The sequence below is a fragment of the Xenopus laevis genome, chromosome 5L, assembly GCF_017654675.1.
Source record: "Xenopus laevis strain J_2021 chromosome 5L, Xenopus_laevis_v10.1, whole genome shotgun sequence".
Classification (NCBI taxonomy): Eukaryota; Metazoa; Chordata; class Amphibia; order Anura; family Pipidae; genus Xenopus; species Xenopus laevis.
The window spans coordinates 109,882,641-109,892,406 of record NC_054379.1 but is presented as its reverse complement, the minus strand read 5'-3'; the positions used below and the strand labels follow the sequence as shown (position 1 = coordinate 109,892,406).

The 9,766-nt window shown below is 38.4% G+C and overlaps 1 long non-coding RNA gene across 1 annotated transcript in view; it reads right to left on the bottom strand.

Moving 5' to 3' along the window:
• Positions 1-5,784: 5,784 nt before the first annotated feature.
• Positions 5,785-9,766, bottom strand: part of LOC121393790 — a 26,789-nt gene continuing 22,807 nt past the window's right edge. Inside the window, exon 3 of the long non-coding RNA XR_005961360.1 lies at positions 5,785-6,463. This is a non-coding gene — a long non-coding RNA (uncharacterized LOC121393790). The remainder of the gene's footprint in view (positions 6,464-9,766) is intronic.

The following is a 9,766-nucleotide window of genomic DNA, read 5'->3' as shown; positions in this document are numbered from 1 at the left end:
GGCTCAAAGGGCAATTAGAAATACATTGTCACAATAGAAGCAATTAACCCCTGAAAGTTCACAAATTGACATAATATTAGTGATCACATTCTGTATTTTGTGCCTAACAATTAGAGGCAACACATTCAAAATATCTGGAATATTCAGGGACAAAAAAATAGAAGAAAATTAGGATGAATTAAAAAAGCAAACTAGCACATGTGTGAGCCATTGAGCAACTAGTTACAGGCCTCCAATTTGGAGCACAGAACACAACAATACAACTGGAAAATGAGGTTCAATGTTAATAAATGCAAGGTTAGGCACATATAAATGCAAGTTGTACACTAAGGGGCTGATTCACTAAGCTCGAGTGAAGGATTCGAATGAAAAATACTTCGAATTTCGAAGTATTTTTTGGGTACTTCGACCATCGAATTGGTTAAATTAGTTCGAATTCGAACGAATCGAACGAAAAATCGTTCGACTATTCGACCATTCGATAGTCGAAGTACTTCCCCTTTAAAAAAAACTTCGACCCTCTACTTCGGCAGCTAAAAGCTACCGAAGTCAATGTTAGCCTATGGGGAAGGTCCCCATAGGCTTGCCTGTGATTTTTTGATCGAAGGATTTTCCTTCGATCGTTGGATTAAAATCCTTCGAATCGTTCGATTCGAAGGATTTAATCGTTCGATCGAACGGGAAATCCTTCGATCGATCGATCGCAGGATTAGCGCTAAATCCTTCGACTTCGATATTCGAAGTCGAAGGATTTCAATCCGAGGGTCGAATTTCGAAGTATTTTTAACTTCGAAATTCGACCCTTAGTGAATCGGCCCCCAAATGCCAGTGTGTTGGGCTTTTCCTTAAATGAGAAGGATCTAGGGGTTTTTTGTGGATAACAAGTTGTCTAATTCTGGTCAGTGTCATTCTGTGGCTACTAAAGCAAATAGAGTTCTGTCTTGCATAAAAAAGGGCATTAACTCAAGGGATGAAAACATAACTATGCCTCTTTATAGGTCCCTGGTAAGGCCTCATCTGGAGTGTGCAGTGCAGTTGTGGACTCCAGTCCTTAAGAGGGATATAAATGAGCTGGAGAGAGTGCAGAGACGTGCAACTAAACTGGTTAGAGGGATGGAAGACTTAAATTATGAGGGGAGACTGTCAAGTTTGGGGTTGTTTTCTCTGGAAAAAAACACTTGCGAGGGGGACATTTATACTTTACAAGTACATAAGAGGACATTATAGACAAATAGCAGGGGACCTTTTTATCCATAAAGTGGATCACCGTACCAGAGGCCACCCCTTTAGAAGAGAAGTAAATAACTTTCATTTGAAGCAACGTAGGGGGTTCTTCACAGTCAGGACAGTGAGGTTGTGGAATGCACTGCCGGGTGATGTTGTGATGGATGATTCTGTTAATGCCTGCATTATATCCAAGGCTATTGTGATACTAAAATCTATAGTAAGTGTATGGTTATATATAGTTTATGTGAGTGTATGGAGGGGTCAGTGTGTATATGGATGGATGCTGGGTTTCTTTTGAAGGGGTTGAACTTGATGGACTTTGATTTTTCAGCCTGATCTAACTATGATCTAACTATGAACACTGACGGTGTAAGTCAGTGATGTATTAGTGAGGGATGAACAGGACCTTATTTATTAAAAAAAAAAAAGCACAATTTAATCTGATCTGAGACAAACACGAAAAAATCTAGCGAAAATTATTTTCTCCAGTGTTTTTCCTGAAATATGGACAACTTCTAATTTAGGTTTCAATAATTTTATTACAATATGGGTGTATTAGAGTATCTGTCCTAGTTCCTTGGCTCCAATACTACATGGCTCCAGAGGCACCAATCAATTGCTGAATTGTTATTAGACAACTGCAAAAAAAGATCCTTGCACTGAACCACTGATAACAATGAATGCTAAGTCATATATTTTTACACTGACACCCTTAAATAATATGTTGTTCCTCCATTGGACATTCAGTTCTACTGTCAACATTAATACTGTATGTAATCAGTCATTCCAAGCACTGTAACAGGATACAAAGTCAAGTTAAAAGTTTTATTGTCATAGTGTACAATGTACACAGTACAATGAAATTCTTACTTCAATGCCTTCTTCACAGACTAGACAATTAACAATAATAAAATAAAGTTACAATAAAGTTCTGTTTAATCTAGCTATATACAATAAATTAGAAAAAGGTCTGTCTTCTTCTAAGTACAGTATAGTTACAATAAGTCTCATCTACTCTAGCTAACATGTGCTATTATTAAAATGACAATAACTTTGAAGAGCAAGTGTAAAATGTAGTGTTTAACAACATCCAAGACTTGTAGCATTTTCTTATTCTAGTAGAAACATTTGCCTTTCGCCCATAGGACTATGTAATTCTTGGAAGGTACAAGAACTAGAGAAAATGGTAAGGGGCATTGTCCCAGAACATCATTGATTTAAAGAAATGAGGAAGAGGAAGATGTGTATTGTGCAAAAAGAGGATCTAAATTCCTGAGAAAAAAAAACAAATAAAGATAATCAGCAAGAATAACTATAACTAAAGGAGTTAAACATATTCAGCTTATTTGCTGTTGATCTCTGTAAAAAGCCCATTTTGCCACATTGAAGCAAAAAACCATAAATGATCAACAGTGACTAGTAAAATTACTTTTTTTCTATTCTAACTGACATTAAGCTGATCTGAATAGAGAAAGGAAGCTGAGAGGATCATTATGAAAAGCACTATTCTGAACACTTAGCTGAGCACCTTCAGGCAAAGAAATCTCCACCATGAGATACTCTCATAACTAGATGCTTTTACTCTGAACTTCATTAGCAGAGCTGCATCTTGCTTGGAAAAGAAAAGCATCATTGTAAATCCATGATACTGGGCTATTCCACATCATAATATGAAATCTATTTAACCTGCTGTCTCTGTGCTGTACTAAATTTACTGGAAAATGAGCTGCTACATGTTACAAGATTCCTTACTGAAAAACAATTATCTGAACGATTGTATTCTACATTGGCTTTGAAGACATCATGCATGATACCTACTGTCACGGCCGGCACCCTAAACCAGAACAAGTGCCAAGCACCCTGGTCTCGGCTCGGCTTCACCAGTAGTGTGACCACCGTTGGGCTTCGGGAGGAGCCCTCAGCTTACTTGGGTGCCACCTGGACTTAACGAGAGGTGCAAGGCGAGATGTTCTGGCAGGCAAAGGGGCACGGCTGTTAGCAGAGTCTTTTGAGCCAAAGGTCACGGTACAAATGGAGCAGGCAACAGAATCGTCAGACAGGCTGGGTTGAGGCAGGCAGATAACAAGAATCGTCAAATAGGCTGGGTCAAGGCAGGCAGATAACAAGAATCGTCAAACAGGCTGGGTCAAGGCAGGCAGATAACAAGAATCGGCAAATAGGCAAAAAGGGTCAAAACCGATCAATTGAAGGGTTAAACTGTAGAGTAGTCGTAAGCAGGCAAGGTCAGGATCCAGAATTCAGAATAGTCAAAATAGCCAGGCAGGGGTCAAAACAGGAATCAGACAGGTTCAGAAGGAATCAGACAATAGCACAAGGCTCAGGAGCACCAGGTATACAATCCTATCACGGGCAATGACAAACAGTGGGAATGGCCCTTTAATACTTTTGAATTTGGTGCCATTGCGTGCTGACGTCATACGCCAGCGCGCATGCGCCTTTAAATACGGAAGTGCGCATGCGCTCGCACACTAAGGAAGCGCGCGTTGCGGCGGGCGTCCCTGCCGTCCCCCCACTAGACCACATTGTAAGATTTTATTACATTACCCCCCTCTCTAGGGGGGGGCGACTGGACCCCCAGGTTTACCAGGAAATTTTAGATGGAATTTCTTCCTAAGTTTGCAGCCTTGATGTCCCCTACTGAGACCCAAGAGTTCTCCTCAGGGCCATAGCCCTTCCACTTAATAAGGTAGTGTAGCTTACCTCGTACGAGGCGGGAATCGAGGAACTCTTGGATCTCAAACTCAGGCTGACCTTCGACCATGCGCCTTTAAATACGGAAGTGCGCATGCGCGTGCACACTAAGGAAGCGCGCGTTGTGGAGGGCGTCCCCGCCGAGGGGGCGGCAGGCGTCCCTGCCGTCCCCCCACTAGACCACCAGGGTAAGATTTTATTACACCTATGTGTACTTCAGCAGTGAATGAGTTAAGTGTTGAAGCCATTAAGCCATTTTTGCCAGAAATGTAATATGTCTCAGCTGTATTTTCCGCAATTATATTTCTGTTTTCTCTACAAAAGTGCTATTTTCCAAGACTACAGGAGTGTGAGAATTAGCAGAAAGTATCCGTCTCAAAAAAAATGCCCTTTCCCATTCCTACCAGCAAATGATTTAATAGCAAGTGCACTATAGCATAATCTAAAAGTCATATTGTGTATCCAGCTGTGCAACTTTGTATTCATATTCATGCAAATCTACAACCAATTTCACAGTGGGAAGCTCAACACATGGTCCAAATGACCAACTCCAGACTTACTGTTAAGTAAATAATTCCAGTATATGTCAGCAAATAACTAGTGTAGTTTTGGAAGATACAGGTATGAGACCTATTATTCAGCATTCAGTCTATAGGAAATGGCCAAAACAGGTTTCTGGATAACGGATCCTATACCTGTATTCAGTGGAAAGATCAACCCATGTCTTCTGCAGACCTTCCCAGTGGTGCAACTGGTTTGTAGGACATTCTTCTTTGAGCTTTTGGTGAAGCATTTGGTACAGGATTAGTGATAAGACAAATATACAGTAAGTGGGTAATATTGTGCTGATATTTATCCAGCCCAGATAAAACAGAACCGAATTGCCTGATTCCAGAAATTCCAGTTGTTGCGCTGTTGATTACAATACAACAGGATATCCTCTTGAAGTAATATTGCAATTGTCAAAACATTGCAGGGATTACTTGCAATACACCCACATTGTATCTGTTGTCTTGAGTATGATCAGCATATAGACTGAATTCTGTAATTTTTTCTCCAAGAGGAGATAGATAGTTCAATCAAAACACCACAGAAAGTCTGCCAACACTAGTATAGACTGAAAAACTTAGACATAATTACATGTTCCACAGTAACATTATCCCAAACAACATGGCCTTTGATTGTAAATATAGCCATTCTGCCCAAATTCAAAAGCTTTTGTGCACAATGTTCTAATCACTTTAGTGTATGTGGGTGAGTTAATGTGATAGGAATCATAAACTGTAGTTTAGCGATGAGTGAAATTCAAAGATTCAAAGTGTTATTGTCATACAGTATGTACAGCGTACACAGTACAATGAAATTCTTACTTCAATGCCTTCTTCAGAGAGTAGATCATTAACACTCAGTGCAACATTACAATATAAAATAAAGCTACAATAAGTTCAGTTACTCTAGATATAAACAGTAATGTTTCAAAATAACTTTCAGTAGGGAGATACATTTAAACCAGGGATGAGCCATGGGCTGTTGCTATCTGAGACACACACCGACCTCTTTCCACTAGTGCAGAGAAGAGCTAGAGAAGCATAACTTAAAGAATTACTTTTCTTTTTCATTTTAAAGAAAATGTTAAATTAGTTACAAGAGTTGGCCCTTTGCCACCCCTGGTAACCTGCTGCACAACACTTTCTGAGACAAGTTTCTCATCTCACCCAATATCCAGAAAGTGCAGAAGACCATAATAACAGTACATTTTAAGAAGGTTCTTAAAGGTATTCTGTCATGGGAAAACATGTTTTCTTCAAAATGCATCAGTTAATAGAGCTACTCCAGCAGAATTCTTCACTGAAAACCATTTTTTTTAAAATAGCAAAAAAATTGTTCATATTTAATGTTAAAATCTGAAATGGGGCTAAACATATCGTCAGTTTCCCAGGTGCCCCAGTCGTGTCACTTGTGCTTTAATAAACCTAAGTCACTCTTTATTCCCTCAGTTGCCTATCAATAGAACAATGGGAAAGCGACAAGATAACAGCTCGCTGTCACAAGGTAACAGCTCCCTGGTAGATATGACAATAGCACTCAATGGTAAAAATCCAAGTCCCACCGTGACTCCTTCAGTTAGGAAATATTAGCCTGTCTGAAAGCAGTTCCGTCATGAAGTGCTGGCTCCTTCTAAAAGCACAAGATCAGGCAAAATGACTTAAGATGGCTGCCTCCACACCAATACTATAACTAAAAAAAAACCACAGTTGTTGGTTCTGGAATAACATTTTGCATGGAAGAGTGAATCATTTGCAGTGTAAACAGTGTAATTTAGAAATAAAAACTACACCATAAAAACCATGACAGAAGCCCTTTAAGGCAAACACATGTTTCCCTCTGTATGGTGTATGCAATCATTTTGAAATATACATCTATAAAAAAAAATTGCCATTTTTAGTATTTGTAGTTCACACTTCATCAAAGTCCCTTGGCTTCTGGCCACTAGCTGTGTCTTTTTCCTGCTTGTCCCAGGCACCTAAAAGTTAGAAAACAAAAGCAAAGATCTGATTTGTTTCTATGGGCAAAATCACCAGCGATGTTTTTCTCCAATGTTTTACACAGCATCATAAATAGGCCCCTTAATACTAAGGGGGTTATTTATCAAGGTCTGAATTCATCTCAATATCGGCTGCTACAAACTCCGATCTAAGCCGCTCAGGTTTTTAACACTTATTTATAATTACATTTTCTGAAAATTACCTTAGCGGGAAAAGCTCAGATTTTCCCGATTTTTTCCGTGAATTTTCCACAAATTTTTCGGAGTTTTCATATAAAGCTCCGAAAACATTGTCAAATTGCCCGAAACCCCCGACACAACCAAAAATCAATGGGACTGTTCCCATTGACTTTTATGCAAACTGGACAGGTTTGAAATGCCGTGTTTTTATATTCGGGCTTTTTAGCTTTCGGGGTTTAATAAATTCCCAAAAATTCGTGATTTTTTTAAAAGCCTATTATAACACAAAAAATCACAAATTTTTCGGATTTCGGGGAATTTCGGGTATTCGGAGCTTAATAAATAACCTCCTAAAAACCTTTTGGGTTTTTTAAATGTTTTAATATTTTATTAGACTTAAGAGAGATTCAAATTAACAGGAAAAAAAATATCCACATTTATTCTTGGAAAGGCTTTTTCTAAACTAACTGGCAGAGAAAATATTACTCCTTGCAATACTGGTCACATTTATAATTAGCTCATAACTGGGTATTTCTCAGCAAGGTCAAATAAACTTTTATTGTTATTTATGGTTCATACTGCAGAAAACCAAAGCAAAAATCAAAGTTTTCTAGAAATCAGGAAGTAACTTATTAGTGTGTAACTGGCAATAAAAGAGATGTAAACCCCAAAATACAATTTTGCCAATTTATTCAACTTTAGTTGTAACTGTAATACCTACTAAAAGCATTCACAGTCTGACCCTTGTTATTCTCACTGCTGGTTTTGACTATTGACACAATGTAGCAGAATGCAGCTGATTATCAGACTGTGAAGAGATGGAGTCTTGGCACTATGGGCTACAGTATTCCAAAAGTGACAACCAGCAGGGAAGAAATTGTTTTAAATTGCAGTTATACTGAAACTATAAAAGCAAAACACATCTTAAATGACAAATATAAAAGTATATAAAACACATTTTTATATATATTTTAAGGGCATTTCTACAATGGGTAATTTAACAGCATGATGACAAGAGAAATAATAGTAACCCATTGGGTTTAGTCAAGAAGTGAGTGCTTTGCAGTCTTAGGCACTCGTAGGAGGCGTCTGGCTGGGAGATGGGTTTAATGTGATGTAATGATCTGTGTAAGCTAATGCTGTGATGTTTCCTGCCTAGAGGCACTCATAGAACCTATGCATATAGACCCTAAAGATGAACATCTACTGCCTCCCTGCTTATTTGTAGATTTCTCTATCCTGATAAACACTGGGTTAATATAGTACACAGCGATATACCCCTTACATTTGGGTGCCTGTAGGAAAGCACTAAAGGAGTGTAGTTTTAGGGGGATACGAAAAGCACATTTTTCAGCTATTGCCAATTCTTTAACAGAGATGATCAGCTCCTGGTGGAGAAACAGCTGTTTGCTTAAAAACTGACATTATGGTAATACGATTTTAAAAGCCTTATATGTTAAAGCGAGCAATTTGAAAGCAGCCCCAGCCCGAGATATGGAACTTACATGTTACACTGCTGTTTTACCACCTCCAGGGCAATGGTTGTCAGTAAGCTCAACATGACTGATAGTTATGTAATGCATGCCATTATGTTTCATAGGAAAGGCAATTCTGAAAGTTCATAAACCAGCCAGATGGAACCTCAGTTTGTTATGCACACAATACAGCATTTCAGCTGACTAAGTTAATAAAGTATTTGAAATCAGTACATGATATACAAGCTGGGAAATTCTACTGTTTAAAAGGATAGTGACACTTGCACACATGTATCAGAAATGTCTTACTATTCCTTTAATAAAATACCTGGCTAACTGCCTGTAGACCTCTGTGCCCCCTGCCACCCCATAGTCCTCTGCTAGACACCTATATCAGTCTCTGAAACAGCAACTATTCACAACGTCTACAAAGCCTATGATTCTCTAAACTCCATAGATTGTCTATATGCATAGAGTTTCTTTTGCCTATTTATATTTTTTAACTGATCCCATTATTGTATGATATGTCAGGATTGTGTGAAGACCCAATAGAGTTAAATGAGAACTAAAGCTTTAGTAAAGAAGTAGGTAGAAATGTTGTACATGATGTTTTGTGCTTCTGTACCAGCCCAAGGCAACCATAGCAGTAAAGATCTGTGTCTCCAAAGATGCCCCAGTAGCTCCCCATCTTCTTTTCTGCTGATTCACTGCACATGCTCTGTGCTGCTGTCACTTACTGAGCTTAGGGACCCACTCACAATATACCATACACATAGAATAGAAATGTAACAACATAAGGCTGATTAGTAATTAATACACATAATTACTACATGTCAGCACATAATCCGGTGCAATTAGCATTAGAATTTAATAATCAGCCCTGTAGCATCAGCTTATATTATAGGCCAACCTCATTTTCTGCTTGATAATTAGTGATGACCCCTAAGCTTAGCTTCTCAACAGCTGCTCAGAGCCCACTGAGAATGTGAGTGTCCCAGACACTTTCCAAGATGGTGACCCCCTGTGACAAGTTTTGAAGTCCTGGATCATTGTTGCTATTCAAAAATAATTTGTATTGGCCATGGGGATAACACAACAGTCTAATCTCTGAGATGGCCTATGACTAAGTACTGAGAAGCATGAAATGCATTAGGCTCTATGTGGGGTAATGTTTTTTTAAATGACTATAGAGAAAATTTTGGATTTTATTGCTGTTATTGACAAGCTGAAACTTTAGCCTCGTGCAATACGTTCACTGTATAAAATATGCCATTTTTAGCCACATTCATTTTTAGGGTTTAGTTCTCCTTTAAAGGGATAGTTGAGCTTTTGATTAATTTTTAGTACGATGTTGACACTGGGATGCACTCTTTGATTTCTGTCTGAAAGAGTCCAATTCACCTCAATTTACTAGTCACTGGTTTGAATGATATCTGGAAAATGGCAGAAGAGTAAACTAAATAATTAAAAAAGTATAGAAAAAAAGAATACCAATGAAAAGTTGTTAGGAATAGACCATTCTATAACATACTTAAGGTTAACTTATGGGTAAAGTTCCCCTTAAATGGGTGTTTTAAACAGTAAGAAGAGGACACATCTTTAAAAAAAACTGGAATACTGCAAGGGG